At 48.0% G+C, this 23,592-nt stretch overlaps 3 non-coding genes across 3 annotated transcripts; all 3 read left to right on the plus strand.

Moving 5' to 3' along the window:
• Window positions 1-7,322: 7,322 nt before the first annotated feature.
• Window positions 7,323-7,405, plus strand: trnas-aga (transfer RNA serine (anticodon AGA)). The gene has a single exon. It is a non-coding gene; the product is annotated as a tRNA-Ser (tRNA).
• A 2,221-nt stretch (window positions 7,406-9,626) lies between these two features.
• On the plus strand, window positions 9,627-9,708 carry trnas-aga (transfer RNA serine (anticodon AGA)). The gene has a single exon. It is a non-coding gene; the product is annotated as a tRNA-Ser (tRNA).
• A 6,233-nt stretch (window positions 9,709-15,941) lies between these two features.
• trnas-gga (transfer RNA serine (anticodon GGA)) lies at window positions 15,942-16,023 on the plus strand. Its single transcript has one exon. It is a non-coding gene; the product is annotated as a tRNA-Ser (tRNA).
• The last annotated feature ends 7,569 nt before the right edge of the window (window positions 16,024-23,592 follow it).

Raw genomic sequence — 23,592 nt, forward strand, 5'->3', positions numbered from 1 at the left:
CCAGCAACACATTTTCATCTCTGATACTCCAGCATCTGCAGACCTCACTTTCTCCTTCTACTCCAGGCTGTGTTGTACATCTCCTTCTACACCAGACTTTGTTGTACATCTCCTTCCACACCAGGCTGTGTTGTACATCTCCTTCCACACCAGGCTGCATGGTACATCTCCTCCCACACCAGGCTATGTTGTACATCTCAAACACACCAGGTTGTGTTGTACATCTCCTACCACACTAGATTGTGTTGTACATCTCCTTCCACACCAGGTTGTGTTATACACCTCTTATCACACCAGGGTATGTTGTACATCTCATTCCACACCAGTCTGTGTTGTAATCTCCTTCCACACCAGGCTGTGTTGCACATCTCCTTCCACACCAGGCTGTGTGGCACATCTCCTTCCACGCCAGGCTGTGTTATATATCTCTTACCACACCAGGCTATTTTGTACATCACGTTCCGCACTAGGCTTTGGTATACACATCGTACCACACCAGGCTGTGTTCTACATGTCCTTCTTCACCCGGCTGTGTAATACATCTCCTACAACAGCAGGCAGTGTTGTACTTCTCCTATCACACATGGTTGTGTTGTACATCTCCTACCACACAAGGCTGTTTTGTACATCTTCTTCCACACCAGGTTGTGTTGTACATCTCCCACCACACCAGGTTGTGTTGTACAGCTCCCACCAAACCAGGTTGTGTTGTACATGTCCTACCACACCAGGCTGTGTTGTACATCTCCTATCACACCAGATTGTGTCGTACATATCCTACCACACCAGGCTGTGTTGTACATCTCCTTACACACCAGGTTGTGTTGGACATCTCATTCCACACCAGGCTGTGTTGTACATCTCCGATCAAAACAGGCTGTGTTATACATCTCCTAGCACAACATGTTGTGTTGTACATCTCCGTCCACACCAGGCTATGTTGTACATCTCCATCCACAGCAGGCGGTGTTATACATCTCCTACCACACCAGGCTTTGTTGTACATCTCCTTCTACAACAGGCTGTGTTGTACATCTCCAATCACACCAGGCTATGTTGTACATCTCATTCCACACCAGGCTGTGTTGTACATCTCCTACCACAATAGATTGTGTTGTACATCTCCTTCCACACCAGGTGGTGTTATACATCTCCTATCTCACCAGGCTATATTGTACATCTCATTCCACGCCAGTCTGTGTTGTAATGTCCTTCCACACCAGGTTGTGTTGTACATCTTCCAACAAACCAGGTTATGTTGTATATCTCCTACCACACCAGGCTGTGTACTACATCTCCTATCAAACCTGGTTGTGTTGTACATCTCCCAACACAGCAGGCTGCGTTATACATCTCCCACATATCAGGCTTTGTTGTACATCTCCTTCTACACCAGGCTGTGTTATATATCCCCTACCACACCAGGCTATGTTCTACATGTCCTTCTACACCAGGCTGTGTTATACATCTCCTACCACACCAGGTTGTGTTGTACATCTCCTACCACACCAGGCTGTGTTGTATATCTCCTTCCTCACCAGGCTGTGTTGTATATCTCCGACCACACCAGGTTGTGTTGTATATCTCCTACCACACCAGTTTGTGTTGTACATCTCCTACCACACCAGGCTGCGTTTTACATCTCCTACCACACCAGTCTGTGTTGTACAGCTCCTTTCACAACAGGTTGTGCTCTGCATCTACTTCCACACCTGGTTGTGTTGCACATTACTAGCGCACCACGCTGTGTTCTATATCTCATCCCACACCAGTCTGTGTTGCACATCGCCTTTCCACACCAGCCTGTGTTGTACATCTCCAACACACCAGGCTGTGTTGTACATCTCCAATCACACCAGGCTGTGTTGCACATCTCCGACCACACCAGGCTGTGTTGAACATCTCCCACCACACCAGGCTGTGTTCGACATCTCGTCCCACACCAGTCTGTGTTGCACATCGCCTTTCCACACCAAGCTGTGTTGTACATCTCCAATCACGCCAGGCTGAGATTGTACATCTCCTATCAAACCAAGCTGTGTTGCACATCTCCTACCAGACCAGGCTATGTTGTACATCTCCTCCCACACTACTCTGTGTTGTACATCACCTTCCACAACTGGCTGTGTTCTATATCTCCTTCCACACCAGGCTGTGTTGTACATCTCCTACCACACCAGGCTGTGTTGTATATCTCCTTCTACACCAGAAAGTGTTGTACATCTCCTTACACACTAGGCTGCGTTGTATATCTCCAACCACTCAAGGCTGTGTTGCACATCTCCTACCACACCAGGCTGTGTTGAACATCTCCTACCACTCCATTTTCAGTTGTACATCTCCTTCCACACCAAGCTGTGTGGAACATCTCCAAGCACACCAGGCTGTGTTCTACATCTCCTTCGACATTAGACTGTGTTGTACATCTTCCACACCAGCCTTTGTTGTTCATCTCCATGCACACCACGTTGTGTTGTACATCCCCTTCCACACGAGGCTGTGTTGTACAACTCCTATCACACCAGGTTGTCTTGTACATCTCCTATCACACCAGGCTGTGTTGTACATCTCCTGCTACAACAGGTTGTGTTGTACATCTCCTACCACACCAGGCTGTGTTGTTCACCTCCTACCACACCAGGCTTTGTTATACATCTCCTGCCACACTAGGTTGTGTTGTACATCTCCTATCACACAAGGTTGTTTTGTACATCTTCTTCCACACCAGGTTGTGTTGTACAGCTCCCACCAAAGCAGGTTGTATTGTACATCTCTGATCAAAACAGGCTGTGTTGTACATCTCTTTCCACACCAGGCTGTGTTGTACATCTCTGATCAAAACAGGCTGTGTTGTACATCTCTTTCCACACCAGGCTGTGTTATACATCTCCTAGCACAACATGTTGTGTTATACATCTCCTACCACACCAGGCTTTGTTGTACATCTCATTCTACAACAGGCTGTGTTATACATCTCCGATCACACCAGGCTATGTTGTACATCTCATTCCACACCAGTCTGTGTTGCACATCTCATTCCACACCAGTCTGTGTTGTACATCTCCAACACACCAGGCTGTGTTGTACATCTCCAATCACACCAGGCTGTGTTGCACATCTCCGACCACACCAGGCTGTGTTGAACATCTCCTACCACACCAGGCTGTGTTCGACATCTCGTCCCACACCAGTCTGTGTTGCATATCACCTTTCCACACCAAGCTGTGTTGTACATCTCCAATCACGCCACGCTGAGTTGTACATCTCCTATCAAACCAAGCTGTGTTGCACATCTCCTACCACACCAGGCTGTGTTGTTCACATCCTACCACATTTGTCTGTGTTGTACATCTCTATCGACATTAGACTGTATCATACATCTCCTTCCACACCAGGCTGTGTTGTACATCTCCTATCACAACAGGTTGTGTGAAATATCTCCTTCCACACCAGGCTGTGTTGTACATCTCCGACCACACCAGCAGGTCAGGCAGCATCCAAGGAACAGGAAATTCGATGCTTCGGGCATAAGCCCTGCATCAGGAGTAACTTGCCATCTGTAGTCATGGCCGAGTGGTTAAGACGATGGATTAGGATAATCCATTGCGATTTCCCCACGTAGGTTTGAATCCTACTGACTACGTTAAGAATGCTCGCCTGCTGCAACAATTTGCGCTCAATGCTTAGCAAGCCAGCCTGGCAATTTGATTCGACTTGGGAAAGCTGAGTGCTTCAACAGAAATGCCCCATACTTTTAAAAAAAAACGTGGCCTCTTTCCTGATGAGTGGCTTATGCCCGAAACATTGAATTTCCTGTTCCTTGGATGCTGCCTGACCTACTGCGCTTTTCCAGCAACACATTTGCAGCTCTGATACTCCAGCATCTGCAGTCCTCACTTTCTCCTCGAAGATTTTAACCTACTGCGAATCCTCTTGCAAGGATGCCTTCCTTGAAGAAGCTCTCTTCCTCCCTGTACAAGGATTTCAGTGAGTCCCTCTCTCACTGCACACCTCAGGTCATCTCCTCTGCCCAGAAAATTCTTCAGCCACATTCTCAAACAGACTCGCTACCACAGCTACATCTCCTTCCTCAGCACCTGCCTACGGAACCGACTCATCCCGCACCGACTCCGGACTACGTTCCGGCCAACAAACTTTGGACCCAACCATGACAACCTGTACCTACAACAAATCCGAAGCCTCCAGCAACAGCCCTCCCTCCGGATCCTCCGTTCCACCCTTGCAGCCATGCATCAATTCCTGATGAAGGGCTTATGCCCGAAACGTTGAATTTCCTGTTCCTTGGATACTGCCTGACCTGCTGCGCTTTTCCAGCAACACATTTTCAGCTCTGATACTCCAGCATCTGCAGACCTCACTTTCTCCTTCTACCCCAGGCTGTGTTGTACATCTCCTTCTACACCAGACTGTGTTGTACATCTCCTTACAACCAGGCTGCGTTGTACATCTCGTACCACAACAGTCTGTATTATACATCTCCTTCCACACCAGGCTGTGTTGTACATCTCCATCCACACCAGGCTATGTTGTACATCTCAACCACACCAGGCTGTGTGGTACATCTCCTACCACTCTAGATTGTGTTGTACATCTCCTTCCACACCAGGTTGTGTTATACATCTCCTATCACACCAGGCTATGTTATACATCTCATTCTATACCTGTCTGTGTTGTAATCTCCTTCCACACCAGGCTGTGTTATATATCTCCTACCACACCAGGCTGTTTTGTACATCACGTTCCGCACCAGGCTTTGGTATACATATCGTACCACACCAGGCTGTGTTCTACATGTCCTTCTTCACCCGGCTGTGTTATACATCTCCTACAACAGCAGGCAGTGTTGTACATCTCCTATCACACATGGTTGTGTTGTACATCTCCCACCACACAAGGCTGTTTTGTACATCTTCTTCCACACCAGGTTGTGTTGTACATATCCTACCACACCAGGCTGTGTTGTACATCTCCTTACACACCAGGTTGTGTTGGACATCTCATTCCACACCAGGCTGTGTTGTACATCTCCGATCACACCAGGCTATGTTGTACATCTCATTCCACACCAGGCTGTGTTGTACATCTCCTACCACAATAGATTGTGTTGTACATCTCCTTCCACACCAGGTGGTGTTATACATCTCCTATCTCACCAGGCTATATTGTACATCTCATTCCACGCCAGTCTGTGTTATACATCTCCTAGCACAACATGTTGTGTTATACCTCTCCGTCCACACCAGGCTATGTTGTACATCTCCATCCACAGCAGGCGGTGTTATACATCTCCTACTACACCAGGCTTTGTTGTACATCTCCTTCTACAACAGGCTGTGTTGTACATCTCCGATCACACCAGGCTATGTTGTACATCTCATTCCACACCAGGCTGTGTTGTACATCTCCTACCACAATAGATTGTGTTGTACATCTCCTTCCACACCAGGTGGTGTTATACATCTCCTATCTCACCAGGCTATATTGTACATCTCATTCCACGCCAGTCTGTGTTGTAATGTCCTTCCACACCAGGTTGTGTTGTACATTTTCCAACAAACCAGGTTATGTTGTATATCTCCCACCACACCAGGCTGTGTACTACATCTCCTATCAAACCTGGTTGTGTTGTACATCTCCCAACACAGCAGGCTGCGTTATACATCTCCCCCATATCAGGCTTTGTTGTACATCTCCTTCTACACCAGGCTGTGTTATATATCCCCTACCACACCAGGCTGTGTTCTACATGTCCTTCTACACCAAGCTGTGTTATACATCTCCTACAACACCAGGCTGTGCTGTACATATGCTATCAGACCAGGTTGTGTTGTATATCTCCCGCCACACCAGGTTGTGTTGTACTTCTCCTACCACACCAGGCTGTGTTGTACATCTCCTGCCACACCAGGCTGTGTTATACATCTCCTACCACACCAGCTGCGTTTTACATCTCCTACCACACCAGTCTGTGTTGTACATCTCCTTCCACACCAGGCTGTGTTGTATATCTCCTACCACACCAGGCTATGTTGTACATCTCCTACCACACCACGCTGCATTGTACATCACCTATCACACCAGTCTGTGGTGGATATCTCCTACCAGACCAATCTATGTTGTAGATCTCCTCCCGCACCACTCTGTTTTGTACATCGCCTTCCACGCCAGGTTGTGTTGTACATCTTCTATCACACCAGGCTGTTTAATACAGCTCCTACAACACCAGGTTGTGTTGCACATCTCCTTCTACACCAGACTGTGTTGTACGTCTCCTTCCACAACAGACTGTGTTGTACATCTCCTATCACACCAGGCCGTGTTGTACATCTCCTACCACACCAGGCTGCGTTGTACATCTCCTTTCACATCAGGTTGTGCTCTGCATCTACTTCCACACCTGGCTGTGTTGCACATTACTAGCACACAGCGCTGTGTTCTATATCTCATCCCACACCATTCTGTGTTGCACATCGCCTTTCCACACCAGCCTGTGTTGTACATCTCCAATCACACCAGGCTGTGTTGTACATCTCCAACACACCAGGCTGTGTTGTACATCTCCAATCACACCAGGCTGTGTTGTGCATCTCCTTTTTCAACAGGTTGTGTTGTACACCACCTTCTAAAACAGGCTGTGTTCTACATCTCCTATTACACCATGTTGTGTTGTATATCTCCTTCAAAACCAAGCTGTGTTGTACATCTCCTACCCCACCAGACTTTGTTGTACATCTCCTTCCACACCAGTTTGTGTTGTGCATCTCCTTGTTCAACAGGTTGTGTTGTACATCACCTTCTAAAACAGGCTGTGTTGTACATCTCCTATCACTACCATGTTGTGTTGTACATCTCCTTCCACACCAGGCTGTATTGTACATCTCCTACCACTCCATTTTCAGTTGTACATCTCCTTCCACACCAAGCTGTGTGGAACATCTCCAAGCACACCAGGCTGTGTTCTACATCTCCTTCGACATTAGACTGTGTTGTACATCTCCTTCCACACCAGCCTTTGTTGTTCATCTCCATGCACACCACGTTGTGTTGTACATCCCCTTCCACACGGGGCTGTGTTGTACATCTCCTATCACACCAGGCTGTGTTGTACATCTCCTGCTACAACAGTTGTGTTATACATCTCCTACCACACCAGGCTGTGTTGTTCACCTCCTACCACATCTGGCTACGTTGTATATCTCCTGTCACACCTGGCTGCGTTGTACATCACCTACCACACCAGCAGGACAGGTAGCATCCAAGGGACAGGAAATTCGACCTTCATCAGGAACCGGTGGCTGCCTGTAGTCATGGCCGAGTGGTTAAGGCGATGGATTAGAAATCCATGGGGGATTTCCCCATGTCGGTTCGAATCCTGCTGACTACGTTAAGAATGCTTGCCTGCCGCAGCAACTTGCGCTCAAGCTTTAGCAAGCCAGCCTGGCTATTTGATTCGACTTGGGAAAGCCGGGCGCTTCATCAGAAATGCTCCATGTTGAAAAGAAGCACGTGGTCTCTTCCCTGATGAGGGGCTTATGCCCGAAACGTCGAATTTCCTGTTTCTTGGATGCTGCCTGACCTGCTGCGCATTTTTAGCTCTGATACTCCAGCATCTGCAGACCTCACCTTCTCCTCGAAGATTTTAACCTACTGCGAATCCTCTTGCAAGGATGCCTTCCTTGAAGAAGCTCTCTTCCTCCTTCTACAAGGATATCAGTGAGTCCTCAGCACCTGCCTACGGAACCGACTCATCCCGCACGGACTCCCGACTACGTTCCGACCAACAAAATTTGGACCCAACCATGACAACCTGTACCTACAACAAATCCGAAGCCTCCAGCAACAGACCTCCCTCCGGATCCTCTGCTCCACCCTTGTAGCCATGCGTCGAATCCTGATGAAGGGCTTATGCCTGAAACATCGAATTTCCTGTTCCTTGGATGCTGCCTGACCTGCTGCGCTTTTCCAGCAACACATTTTCAGCTCTGATACTCCAGCATCTGCTGACCTCAGTTTCTCCTTCTACACCGGGCTGTACATCTCCTTACAACCAGGCTGTGTTGTACATCTCGTACCGCAACAGTCTGTGGTATACATCTCCAACCACACCAGGCTGCGTTGTACACCACCTCCCACACCAGGCTGTGTTTCACATCTCCTACCACACCTGGCTTCGTTGTACATCTCCTACCAGACCAGGCTATGTTGTACATTTCCTCCCACACCACTCTGTATTGTACATCGCCTTCCACAACTGGCTGTATTGTACATCTCATGTCACACCAGGTTTTGTTGTATATCTCCTTCCACACCAGGCTATGTTGTTCATCTCCTATCACACCAGGTTGTGTTGTACATCTCCTACCACACCAGGCTATGTTGTACATCTCCTTTCACATCAAGTTGAGTTGTATATGTCCTTCCACACCAGGTTGTGTTGCACATCTCCTACCACATCAGGCTGTGTTGTTCACCTCCTACCACATCTGGCTGTGTTGTACATCTCCAATCACACCAGGCTGTGTTGTACATCTCCAATCACACCAGGCTGTTTTGTACATCTCCTTCCACAACAGTCTGTGTTGGATTTCTCCTTCCACACCAGGCTGTGTTGTACATCTCCTATCAAACCAAGCTGTGTTGTCCATCTCCCACCACACCAGGTTGTGTTATACATCTCCTTTCACACCAGGCTGTGTTGCACATCTCCTACCACACCAGGTTGTGTTGTACATATTCAATCACACCAAGCTATGTTGTACATCTCCTACCACACCAGGCTGTTTTATACATCTCCTATCACACCAGGCTGTGTTGTACATCTCCTACCAAACCAGATTGTGTTGTACATCTCCTCCCACACCAGGATGTGTTGTACATCTCCTAATACACCAGGTTGTGTTATACATCTCCTATCACACCAGGCTGTGTTGCACATCTCCTACCACACCAGGTTGTCTTGTACGTCTCCTAATATACCAGGTTGTGTTGTACATCTCCTCACACAACAGGCTGTGTTACAAATCTCCTATCAATCCAGGCTATGTTGTACATCTCCTATCACACCAGGTTGTGTTGTACATCTCCTACCACAACAGGCTGTGTTGTATGTCTCCATCGACATTAGGCTGTGTTGTACATCTCCTACCATATGACTTTGTGCTGTACATCTCCTTCTAGGCCAAGCTGTGTTGTACACATCATACCGTACCAGGCTGTGTTGTACATCTCCATCGACATTAGACTGTATCGTACATCTCCTTCCACACCAGGCTGTGTTGTACATCTCCTATCACACCAGATTGTGTGAAATATCTCCTTCCACACCAGGCTGTGTTGTACATCTCCTACCACACCAGTCTGTGTTGCACATCGCCTTTCCACACCAAGCTGTGTTGTACATCTCCAATCATGCCACGCTGAGTTGTACATCTATCAAACCAAGCTGTGTTGCACATCTCCTACCACACCAGGCTGTGTTGTTCACATCCTACCACATTTGGCTGTGTTGTACATCTCCTACCACACCAGCAGGACAGGCAGCATCCAAGGGACAGGAAATTCGACATTGTGGGCATAAGCCCTTCATCAGGGGCATCTTACCGTCTGTAGTCATGGCCGAGTGGTTAAGGTGATGGATTAGAAATCCATTGGGGTTTCCCTGCGTAGGTTCGAATCCTACTGACTACGTTAAGAATGCTTGCCTGCTACAACAACTTGTGCTCAAGATTTAGCAAGCCAGCCTGGCAATTTGATTCGACTTGGGAAAGCCGAGCGCTTCATTAGAAATGCTCCATATTTAAAAGAAAAACGTGGTCTCTTTCCTGATGAGGGGCTTATGCCCGAAACGTCGAATTTCCTTTTCCTTGGTGCTGCCTGACCTGCCGCGCATTTTCAGCTCTGATACCCCAGCATCTGCAGACCTCACCTTCTCCTCGAAGATTTTAACCTACTGCGAATCCTCTTGCAAGGATGCCTTCCTTGAAGAAGCTCTCTTCCTCCTTCTACAAGGATTTCAGTGAGTCCCTCTCTCACTGCACACCTCAGGTCATCTCCTCTGCCCAGAAGCTCTTCAGCCACATTCTCAAACAGACTCGCTACCATAGCTACATCTCCTTCCTCAGCACCTGCCTACGGAACCGACTCATCCAGCACGGACTCCGGACTACGTTCCGACCAACAAAATTTGGACCCAACCATGACAACCTGTACCTACAACAAATCCGAAGCCTCCAGCAACAGACCTCCCTCCGGATCCTCCGCTCCACCCATGCAGCCATACGTCGATTCCTAATGAAGGGCTTATGTCCGAAACGTTGAATTTCCTGTTCCTTGGATGCTGCCTGACCTGCTGCGCTTTTCCAGCAACACATTTTCATCTCTGATACTCCAGCATCTGCAGACCTCACTTTCACCTTCCACACCAGACTGTGTTGTACATCTCCTTACAACCAGGCTGTGTTGTACATTTCATACCACAACAGTCTGTATTAAACATCTCCTACCACACCAGGTTGTGTTGTCCTTCTCCTTCCACACCAGGCTGTGTTGTACATCTCCTTCCACACCTGGCTGTGTTGTACATCTCCTTCCACACCTGGCTGTGTTGTACATCTCCTTCCATACCAGATTGTATTGTACATCCCCTTCCACACTAGGCTGTGTTGTACATCTCCTATCACACCCGGTTGTGTTGTACATCTCCTTCCACAACAGACTGTGTTGTACTTCTCCTTCCACACTAGGCTGCGTTGTACATCTCTGACCACATGAGGCTGTTTTGCACATCTCCTACCACACCAGATTGTGCTGTACATCTCCTTCCATACCAGGCTGTGTTGTACATCTCCTATCACACCCGGTTGTGTTGTGCATCGCCTTCCACAACAGACTGTGTTGTACTTCTCCTTCCACACCAGGCTGCGTTGTACATCTCTGACCACATGAGGCTGTTTTGCACATCTCCTACCACACCAGATTGTGCTGTACATCTCCTTCCATACCAGGCCGTGTTGTTCACCTCCTACAACATCTGGCTGTGTGGAACATCTCCTATCACACCAGGCTGTGTTGTACATCTCCTTTCACACCAAGTTGAGTTGTATATCTCCTTCCACACCAGGTTGTGTTGTACATCTCCTATCAAACCAAGCTGTGTTGCACATCTCCTACCACATTAGGCTGTGTTCTTCACCTCCTACCACATCTGGCTGTGTTGTACATCTCCAATCACACCAGGTTGTGTTGTACATCTCCTATCAAACCAAGCTGTGTTGCACATCTCCTACCACATTAGGCTGTGTTGTTCACCTCCTACCACATCTGGCTGTGTTGTACATCTCCAATCACACCAGGCTGTTTTGTACAGCTCCTTCCACAACAGGCTGTGTTGGTCTTCTCCTTCCACACCAGGTTGTCTTGTACATCTCCTCCCACATCAGGCTGTGTTATACATCTCATATCACACCAGGCTGTGTTGCACATCTCCTACCAAACCAGGTTGTGTTGTACATCTCATCCCACACCAGGCTGTGTTGTACATCTCCTAATACACCAGGTTGTGTTGTACATCTCCTCCCACACCAGGCTGTGTTATACATCTCATATCACACCAGGCTGTGTTGTACATCTCCTACCAAACCAGGTTGTGTTGTACATCTCATCCCACAGCAGGCTGTGTTGTACATCTCCTAATATACCAGGTTGTGTTGTACATCTCCTCACACAACAGGCTGTGTTACAAATCTCCTATCAATCCAGGCTATGTTGTACATCTCTTACCACACCAGGTTGTGTTATACATATTCAATCACAACTGGCTGTGTTGTACATCTCCTTCCACACCAAGCTATGTTGTACATCTCCTATCACACCAGGTTGTGTTGTATATCTCCTTCCACACCAGGCTGTGTTGTACATCGCCTTCCACACCAGGCTGTGTTGCACATCTCCGACCACACCAGGCTGTGTTGTACATCGCCTTCCACACCAGGCTGTGTTGTACATCGCCTTCCACACCAGGCTGTGTTGCACATCTCCAATCACACCAGGCTGTGTTGTACGTCTTCTTCGACATAAGGCTGTGTTGTACATCTCCTACCACATCATTTTGTGTTGTACACCTCCTACTGGATCAGGCTGGGTTGTACATCTCCTACCATACCAGGCTGCGTTGTACATCTCCTTCCACACCAGACTATGTTGTGCATCTCCTGCTACAAGAAGTTGTGTTGTACATCTCCGTCCACGCCAGGATGTGTTGCACATCTTAATCACAACAGGGTTTGTTGTACATCTCCTAACCACACCAGGTTGTGTTGTGCATCTCCTTTTTCAACAGGTTGTGTTGTACACCACCTTCTAAAACAGGCTGTGTTCTACATCTCCTATTACACCATGTTGTGTTGTATATCTCCTTCAAAACCAAGCTGTGTTGTACATCTCCTACCCCACCAGACTTTGTTGTACATCTCCTTCCACACCAGTTTGTGTTGTGCATCTCCTTGTTCAACAGGTTGTGTTGTACATCACCTTCTAAAACAGGCTGTGTTGTACATCTCCTATCACTACCATGTTGTGTTGTACATCTCCTTCCACACCAGGCTGTATTGTACATCACCTTCTGCACCAAGCTGTTTCGTACATCTCCTGCTACAACAGGTTGGGTTGCACATCTCCTCTCACAACAGGGTGTCGTGTACATCTCCTAACCACACCAGGTTGTGTTGTACATCTCCAATCACACCAGGCTGTGTTGTGCATCTCCTTTTTCAACAGGTTGTGTTGTACACCACCTTCTAAAACAGGCTGTGTTCTACATCTCCTATTACACCATGTTGTGTTGTATATCTCCTTCGAAACCAAGCTGTGTTGTACATCTCCTACCCCACCAGACTTTGTTGTACATCTCCTTCCACACCAGTTTGTGTTGTGCATTTCCTTGTTCACCAGGTTGTGTTGTACATCACCTTCTAAAACAGGCTGTGTTGTACATCTCCTGCTACAACAGGTTGGGTTGCACATCTCTTCTCACAACAGGATGTCGTGTACATCTCCTAACCACACCAGGTTGTGTTGTTCATCTCCTCAAACACCAGGATGTGTTGCACATATCCTATCACACCACGTTGTGTTGTACATCTCCTTCCACACCAGATTGCATTGCACATCTCCTTCCACATCAGGCTGTGTTTTACATCTCCAGCTACAGCAGGCTGTGTTGTACATCTCCTATCACACCAGATTGCATTGCACATCTCCTTCCACATCAGGCTGTGTTTTACATCTCCAGCTACAGCAGGCTGTATTGTACATCTCCTTCCACACCAAGTTGTGTTGAACATCTCTTATCACACCAGGTTTTGTTGTACATCTCCTTCTACAAAAAGCTGTGTTGTTCATCACCTATTTCACCAGGTTGTGTTAAATATCTACTGTCACACCAGGTTGTGTTGTACATCTCCTTACACACCAGTCTGTGCTGTACATCTCCTATCAATCCAAGCTGTGTTGCACATCTCCTTCCACACCAGGTTGTGTTGAACATCTCCTGTTACACCAGGTTTTGTTGTACATCTCCTTCTACAAAAAGCTGTGTTGTTCATCACCTATTTCACCAGGTTGTGTTGAATACCTACTATCACACCAGGTTGTGTTGTACATCTCCTCACACACCAGGCTGTGTTGTACATCTCCTTCTACAGCAGACTGTGTTGTACATCTCCTTACAACCAGGCTGTGTTGTACATCTCGTACCACAACAGTCTGTATTATACATCTCCTTCCACACCAGGCTGTGTTGTACATCTCCTTCTACACCAGACTGTGTTGTACATCTCCTACCACACCAGGCTGTGTTTCACATCTCCAATCACACCAGGCTATGTTGTACGTCTCCTTTGACATTAGGCTGTGTTGTACATCTCCTACCACACCATTTTGCGTTGTACATCTCCTCCTAGACCAAGCTGTGTTGTACACATCATACCATACCAGGCTGTGTTATACATCTCCTATCACACCAGGTTGTGTGAAATATCTCCTTCTACACCAGGCTGTGTTGTACATCTCCTATCACACCAGGTTGTGTGAAATATCTCCTTCCACACCAGGCTGTGTTATACATCTCCTACCATACCAGCAGGTCAGGCAGCATCCAAGGAACAGGAAAACCGACGTTTCGGGCATAAGCCCTTCATCAGGGACCTCTTGCTATCTGTGGTCATGGCTGAGTGGTTAAGGTGATGCATTTGAAATCCATTAGGATTTCCCCACGTAGGTTCGAATCCTACTGACTATGTTAAGAATGCTTGCCTGACGCAACAATTTGTGCTCAAGGTTTAGTAAATCAGCCTGCCAATTTGAATTGACTTGGGAAAGCCGAGCGCTTCATCAGAAATGCTCGATATTTTAAAAAAAACATGGTCTCTTTCTTGATGAGGGGCTTATGCCCGAAACGTCGAATGTCCTGTTCCTTGGATGCTGCCTGACCTGCTGTGCATTTTCAGCAACATATTTTCAGCTCTGATATCCAGCATCTGCAGACCTCACCTTCTCCTCGAAGATTTTAACCTACTGCGAATCCTCTTGCAAGGGTGCCTTCCTTGAAGAAGCTCTCTTCCTCCTTCTACAAGGATTTCAGTGAGTCCCTCTCTCACTGCACACCTCAGGTCATCTCCTCTGCCCAGAAGCTCTTCAGCCACATTCTCAAACAGACTCGCTATCATAGCTACATCTCTTTCCTCAGCACCTGCCTACGGAACCGACTCATCCAGCACGGACTCCGGACTACGTTCCGACCAACAAAATTTGGACCCAACCATGACAACCTGTACCTACAACAAATCCGAAGCCTCCAGCAACAGACCTCCGTCTGGATCCTCCGCTCCACCCATGCAGCCATGCGTCGATTCCTGATGAAGGGCTTATGCCCGAAACATTGAATTTCCTGTTCCTTGGATGCTGCCTGACCTGCTGCGCTTTTCCAGCAACACATTTTCAGCTCTGATACTCCAACATAAGCCCCTCATCAAAAAAGAGACCTCGCTTTCTCGTTCTACACCAGACTGTGTTGTACATCTCCTTACAACCAGGCTGTGTTGTACAGCTCGCACCACAACAGTCTGTATTATACATCTCCTACCACACCAGGTTGTGTTGTACATCTCCTACCACACCTGGCTGCGTTATACATCTCCTACCAGACCAGGCTATGTTGTACATCTCCTCCCACACTACTCTGTGTTGTACATCACCTTCCACAACTGGCTGTGTTGTATATCTCCTTCCACACCAGGCTGTGTTGTACATCTCCTACCACACCAGGCTGTGTTGTATATCTCCTTCTACACCAGAAAGTGTTGTACATCTCCTTACACACTAGGCTGCGTTGTATATCTCCGACCACTCGAGGCTGTGTTGCACATCTCCTACCACACCAGGCTGTGTTGAACATCTCCTACCACTCCATTTTCAATTGTACATCTCCTTCCACACCAAGCTGTGTGGAACATCTCCAAGCACACCAGCCTGTGTTCTAAATCTCCTTTGACATTAGACTGTGTTGTACATCTCCTTCCACACCAGCCTTTGTTGTTCATCTCCATGCACACCACGTTGTGTTGTACATCCCCTTCCACACGAGGCTGTGTTGTACATCTCCTATCACACCAGGCTGTGTTGTACATCTCCTGCTACAACAGGCTGTGTTGTACATCTCCTACCACACCAGGTTGTGTTGTACATCTCCTACCACACCAGGCTGTGTTGTTCACCTCCTACCACATCTGGCTGCGTTGTACATCTCCTGTCACACCAGGCTGTGTTGTACATCACCTACCACACCAGCAGGACAGGCAGCATCCAAGGGACAGGAAATTCGACGTTTCGGGCATAAGCCCTTCATCAGAAGCCAGCAGCTGTCTGTAGTCATGGCCGAGTGGTTAAGGCGATGGATTGGAATTCCATTGGGATTTCCCCCCGTAGGTTCGAATCCTACTGACTTCGTTAGGAATGCTTGCCTGCTGCAACAACTTGTGCTCCAGCTTTAGCAAGCCAGCCTGGCTATTTGATTCGACTTGGGAAAGCCGAGCGCTTCATCAGAAATGCTCCACGTTTAAAAGAAGAACGTGGTCTCTTCCCTGATGAGGGGCTTATGTCCGAAAGGTCGAGTTTCATGTTCCTTGGGTGCTGACTGTCCTGCTGCACTTTTCCATCAACACATTTTCTGCTCTAATACTCCAGCATCTGCAGGCCTCACTTTCTCCTTCTACACCAGGCTGTGTTGTACATCTCCTTCTACACCAGACTGTGTTGTACATCTCCTTACAACCAGGCTGTGTTGTACATCTCGTACCACAACAGTCTGTATTATACATCTCCTTCCACACCAGGCTGTGTTGTACATCTCCTTCTACACCAGACTGTGTTGTACATCTCCTACCACACCAGGCTGCGTTGTACACCACCTCCCACACCAGGCTGTGTTTTAGATCTCCTACCACACCTGGCTTCGTTATACATCTCCTACCAGACCAGGCTATGTTGTACATTTCCTCCCACACCACTCTGTATTGTACATCGCCTTCAACAACTGGCTGTGTTGTACATCTCCTACTACACCAGAAAGTGTTGTACACCTCCTTACACAGTAGGCTGCGTTGTATATCTCCGACCACTCGAGGCTGTGTTGCACATCTCCTACCACACCAGACTATGTTGTACATCTCCTACCACACCAGGTTGTGTTCGACATCTCGTCGCACACCAGTCTGTGTTGCACATCGCCTTTCCACACCAGCCTGTGTTGTACATCTCCAATCACACCAGGCTGTGTTGTACATCTCCAACACACCAGGCTGTGTCGTGCATCTCCAATCACACCAGGTTGTGTTGTACATCTCCGACCACACCAGGCTGTGTTGTTCACCTCCTACCACATCTGGCTGCGTTGTACATCTCCTATCACACCAGGCTGCGTTGTACATCTCCTTCCACACCAGGTCGTGTTTCACACCTCCTATCAAGCCAAGCTGTGTTGCACATCTCCAATCACACCAGGCTATTTTGTACATCTCCTACAACACCAGGCTGTGTGGTCCTTCTCCTTCCCCACCAGGCTGTGTTGTTCATCTCCTTCCACACCAGGTTGTGTTGTACATCTCCTTCCACACCAGGCTGTGTTGTACACCACCTATCACACCAGACTGTGTTTTACATCTCCTACCGCACCAGGCTGTGTTGCACATCTCCAATCACACCAGACTGTGTTGTACATCTCCTTCGACATTAGGCTGTGTTGTACATCTCCTACCACACCATTTTGCGTTGTACATCTCCTTCTAGACCAAGCTGTGTTGTACACATCATACCATACCAGGCTGTGTTATACATCTCCTATCACACCAGGTTGTGTGAAATATCTCCTTCCACACCAGGCTGTGTTGTACATTTCCTATCACACCAGGTTGTGTGAAATATCTCCTTCCCCAACCAGGCTGTGTTATACATCTCCTACCATACCAGCAGGTCAGGCAGCATCCAAGGAACAGGAAATCCGATGTTTCAGGCATAAGCCCTTCATCAGGGGCTTCACGCTGTCTGTAGTCATTAAGGTGGTGCGTGGTTAAGGTGATGGATTAGTAAATCCATCGGGTAATTCCGGACGTAGGTTTGAGTCCTACTGACTGCGTTAAGAATGCTTGCCTGACACAACGATTTGTGCTCAAAGTTTAGTAAATCAGCCTGGCCGCTGGATTCGACTTGGAAAAGCCGAGCGCTTCATCAGAAATGCTCGATATTTTTAAAAAAAGTGGTCTCTTTCTTGATGAGGGGCTTATGCCCGAAACGTCGAATGTCCTGTTCCTTGCATGCTGCCTGACCTGCTGTGCATTTTCAGCTCTGATACTCCAGCATCTGCAGACCTCACTTTCTCCTCGAAGTTTTTAACCTACTGCGAATCCTCTTGCAAGGGTGCCTTCCTTGAAGAAGCTCTCTTCCTCCTTCTACAAGGATTTCAGTGAGTCCCTCTCTCACTGCACACCTCAGGTCATCTCCTCTGCCCAGAAGCTCTTCAGCCACATTCTCAAACAGACTTGCTACCACAGCTACATCTCTTTCCTCAGCACCTGCCTACGGAACCGACTCATCCCGCACGGACTCCGGACTACGTTCCGACCAACAAAATTTGGACCCAACCATGACAACCTGTACCTACAACAAATCTGAAGCCTCCAGCAACAGACCTCCCTCCGGATCCTCCGCTCCACCCATGCAGCCATACGTCAATTCCTGATGAAGGGCTTATGCCCGAAACGTTGAATTTCCTGTTCCTTGGATGCTGCCTGACCTGCTGCGCTTTTCCAGCAACACATTTTCAGCTCTGATACTCCAGCATCTGCAGACCTCACTCTCTCCTTCTACACCAGACTTTGTTGTACATCTCCTTACAACCATGCTGTGTTGTACATCTCGTACCACAACAGTCTGTATTATATACCTCCTACCACACCAGGCCGCGTTGTACATCACCTAACACACCAGGCTGTGTTGTACATCTCCTTACAACCAGGCTGTGTTGTACAGCTCGTACCACAACAGTCTGTATTATACATCTCCTACTACACCAGGTTGTGTTGTACATCTCCTACCACACCTGGCTGCGTTATACATCTCCTACCAGACCAGGCTATGTTGTACATCTCCTCCCACACTACTCTGTGTTGTACATCACGTTCCACAACTGGCTGTGCTGTATATCTCCTTCCACACCAGGCTGTGTTGTACATCTCATAGAAAAACATAGAAAAATACAGCGCAGTACAGGCCCTTCGGCCCTCGATGTTGCGCCGACCAAATCCTACCTAACCTGCACTAACCCAATAACTTCCATATGCCTATCCAATGCCTGCTTAAATGACCATAAAGAGGGAGAGTTCACCACTGCTCCTGGCATGGCATTCCATGAACTCACAACCCGCTGCGTAAAGAATCTACCCTAACATCTGTCCTATACCTACCACCCCTTAATTTAAAGCTGTGTCCCCTAGTAACAGCTGACTCCATTAGCGGTAAAAGGTTCTCAGTGTCAACCCTATCTAAACCCCTAATCATCTTATACACCTGTATCAAATCTCCCCTAAACCTTCTTTTCTCCAATGAGAACAGGCCCAAGTGCCTCAGCCTTTCCTCATACGATCTTCCTACCATGCCAGGCAACATCCTGCTAAACCTTCTCTGCACTCGTTCCAATGCCTCCACATCCTTCCTATAGTATGGCGACCAAAACTGCACACAATACTCCAGATGAGGCCGCACCAGAGTCTTATACAACTGCAACATGACCTCAGGACTCCGGAACTCAATTCCTCTACCAATAAAGCCCAGTACACCATATGCCTTCCTCACAGCACTATTTACCTGGGTGGCAACTTTCAGAGATCTGTGTACATGGACACCAAGATCCCTCTGCTCATCCACACTACCAAGTAGCCTACCATTAGCCCAGTAATCCATCTTCTTGTTACTCCTACCAAAGTGAATCACTTCACACTTAGCTACATTGAATTCCATCTGCCACCTTTCTGCCCAGCTCTGCAACCTATCTATATACCGCTGTAACCTGCCACATCCTTCTTCACTGTCCACAACTCCACCGACCTTTGTGTCATCCGCAAACTTGCTCACCCAGCTTTCAAGCCCCCCCTCTAGATCATTTATAAAGATGACAAACAGCAATGGTCCCAAAACAGATCCCTGTGGTACACCGCTAGTAACTGCACTCCAAGATGAACCTAATCCATCAACTACTACCCTCTGTCTCCTTCCAGCCAGCCAATTCCTAATCCAAACCTCTAATGCACCCTCAATGCCATACCTCCGTAGTTTTTGCATTAGCCTACCATGGGGTACCTTATCGAACGCCTTGCTAAAATCCATATACACCACATCTACTGCTTTACCCTCATCCACCTCCTTAGTCACCTTCTCAAAGAACTCAATAAGGTTTGTGAGGCACGACCTGTCCTTCACAAAACCATGCTGACTATCCTTGATCACATTATTCCTATCCAGATGTTCATAAATCTTATCCCTTACAATTCTCTCTAAGACTTTGCCCACAACACTGGCCTATAGTTACTCGGGCTGTCCCTACTCCCCTTCTTGAACAAGGGGACCACATTCGCTATCCTCCAGTCTTCTGGTACTATTCCCGTTGACAATGACGACATAAAAATCAAGGCCCATGGCTCTGCTATCTCCTCCCTAGCTTCCCAGAGGATCCTAGGGTAAATGCCATCAGGCCCAGGAGACTTATCTATTTTCATCCTTTCCAGTATTCCCAAAACCTCCTCCCTACATACTTCAATGCCATCCATTCTAATCACTTGTGACTCAATATTCACACCAGCAACAGAGTCCCGTTCCTGAGTGAATACTGACGAAAAATATTGATTTAGTGTCTCACCAATCTCCTCCGCCTCCACGCACAACTTCCCACTACTATCCTTGACTGGACCGATACCTACCCTAGTCATCCTTTTATTCCTGACATACCTATAGAAAGCCTTTGGGTTTTCCCTAATCCTACCAACTAAGGACTTTTCATGTCCCCTTCTCGCTGCTCTTAGCTCTCTCTTCAGATCCTTCCTGGCTACCTTATAACTCTCAATCGCCCCAACTGAACCTTCACGCCTCATCCTTACATAGGCCGCCCTCTTCCCTTTCACAAGGGATTCCAATTCCCTATTAAACCACGGCTCCCTCACAAGACCCTTTACTCCCTGCCTGACTGGTACATACTTATCAAGGACACTCAATAGGTGTTCCTTGAACAATCTCCACATATCATTAGTGTTCTTCTCCTGAAGCCTGTTTTTCCAATCCACGCATCCTAAGTCATGCCTCACCGCATCATAATTTCCCTGCCCCCAGCTATAACTCTTGCCCTGCAGTGCACACTTATCCCTCTCCATCACTAAAGTAAAAGTCACCGAGTTGTGGTCACTGTCCCCGAAGTGCTCACCTACCTCCAAGTCTAACACCTGGCCTGGTTCATTACCTAGAACCAAATCCAGTATAGCCTCACCTCTTGTTGGCCTGTCTACATATTGTGTCAGGAAACCCTCCTGCACACATTGGACAAACACCAACCCATCTAACGACCTCGAGCTATAGATTTCCCAGTCAATATCTGGGAAGTTAAAGTCCCCCATAACAACCACCCTGCTACTTTCACTCTTCTCCTGAATCATCCTCGCAATACTATCCTCTACTTCTCTTGGACTATTGGGAGGCCTGTAGAAAACACCTAACAGGGTGACCTCACCTTTCCTATTTCTAACCTCAGCCCAAACTACCTCATATGGCAAGTCTTCCTCCATCGTCCTTTCCACCGCTGTAATGCTATCCTTGACAAGCAATGCCACACCTCCCCCTCTTTTACCCCCATGTCTGACCCTACTAAAACATTTAAACCCTGGAACCTGCAACAGCCATTCCTGCCCCTGTTCTACCCACGTCTCTGTAATGGCCACAACATCGAAGTCCCAGGTACAAACCCACGCTGCAAGTTCACCTACCTTATTTCTTATACTTCTGGCATTGAAGTGTACACACTTCAAGCCACCTTTCTGTTTACAGGCACCCTCCTTCGAAATCGATGCCTTGTTCCTAACCTCCCTACACTCAAGGTCCTGTACCCTGAAGCTACAGTCCAGGTTCCCATGCCCCTGCAGAGTTAGTTTAAACCCTCCCAAAGAGCACTAGCAAACCTCCCCCCAAGGATACTGGTGCCCCTCAGGTTCAGGTGTAGACCATCCTGTTTATAGAGGTCCCACCTTCCCCAGAAAGAACCCCAGTTGTCCAGAAACCGGAATCCCTCCCTCCTGCACCATGCCTGTAGCCACGCATTTAACTGCTCTCTCTCCCTATTCCTCGACTCTTTATCACGTGGCACGGGTAACAAACCAGAGACAACAACTCTGTTTGTTCTAGCTCTGAGCTTCCAACCTAGCTCCCTGAAAGCCTGCCTGACATCCTCACCCCTCTTCCTACCTATGTCGTTGGTGCCAACGTGGACCACGATCTGGGGCTGCTCCCCCTCCCCCTTAAGGACCTGGAAAACACGATCAGAGACATCACGTACCCTTGCACCTGGGAGGCAACATACCAATCGTGAGTCTCTGTCGCCCCCACAAAACCGCCTATCTGTGCCCCTCACTATTGAGTCCCCAAGAACTATCGCTCTAACTTTCTCTACCCTTCCCTTCTGAGCAACGGGGCCAGGCTCCGTGCCAGAGGCCTGAACCTCGTTGCTTACCCCTGATAAGCCATCCCCCCCACAAGTATCCAAAACGGTATACTTGTTCTTGAGGGGAATGACCGCAGGGGGTCCCTGCACTGGCTGGTTCCTCCCACTCCTCCTCACTGTCACCCATCTGTCTATAACTTTCGGTGTAACTACTTCCCTAAAGCTCTGATCTATGACCACCTCTGCCTCCCGAATGATCCGCAGTTCATCCAACTCCAGCTCCAGTTCCCTAACACGGTCTTGGAGGAGCTGGAGATGGATGCACTTCTTGCAAGTGTAATCAGCAGGGATGCTAATGGCTTCCCTCACCTCATACATGTTGCAAGAGGAACATTGCACTGCCTGCACTGCCATCCCTCTAAAAAGTAAGCTTTAAAACTAAATCTAAAGAAACAAACAAGCAAAATGCAGCACTTACCTGCTTACCACAACGGGTCTTATTATTAGGTTAGAGGAGGAGGGCGGATGGGAGGCTCTACCCCTGTAGTGCCCCGGGTTCCTCGCCTGCGTGCTTATATAAGAAAAAAACCCTACCCAGGTAACCTAGCGCGGCACCAGCTTCCGGGTCCGCTAGGCGTTTAAAAAAAACTTTAAAACCTTTGGCTGTTTGAAAAAAAAACACGAACTAGACTTACCCCGCGACTTCAAAAACACCACCAGACAGCCGTTACTTGGTCCGCCAAGAGAGTGACCAGGCTGTGTTGTACATCTCCTTCTACACCAGAAAGTGTTGTACATCTCCTTACACACTAGGCTGCGTTGTATATCTCCGACCACTCGAGGCTGTGTTGCACATCTCCTACCACACCAGGCTGTGTTGAACATCTCCTACCACTCCATTTTCAGTTGTACATCTCCTTCCACACCAAGCTGTGTGGAACATCTCCAAGCACACCAGGCTGTGTTCTACATCTCCTTGGACATTAGACTGTGTTGTACATCTCCTTCCACACCAGCCTTTGTTGTTCATCTCCATGCACACCACGTTGTGTTGTACATCACCTTCCACACGGGGCTGTGTTGTACATCTCCTATCACACCAGGCTGTGTTGTACATCTCCTGCTACAACAGGTTGTGTTGTACATCTCCTACCACACCAGGCTGTGTTGTTCACCTCCTACCATATCTGGCTGCGTTGTACATCTCCTGTCACACCAGGCTGTGTTGTACATCACCTACCACACCAGCAGGACAGGCAGCATCCAAGGGACAGGAAATTCGACGTTTCGGGCATAAGCCCTTCATCAGGAACCAGTGGCTGCCT

Source organism: Hemiscyllium ocellatum, chromosome 1, assembly GCF_020745735.1.
Source record: "Hemiscyllium ocellatum isolate sHemOce1 chromosome 1, sHemOce1.pat.X.cur, whole genome shotgun sequence".
In the NCBI taxonomy this organism is placed as follows: domain Eukaryota; kingdom Metazoa; phylum Chordata; class Chondrichthyes; order Orectolobiformes; family Hemiscylliidae; genus Hemiscyllium; species Hemiscyllium ocellatum.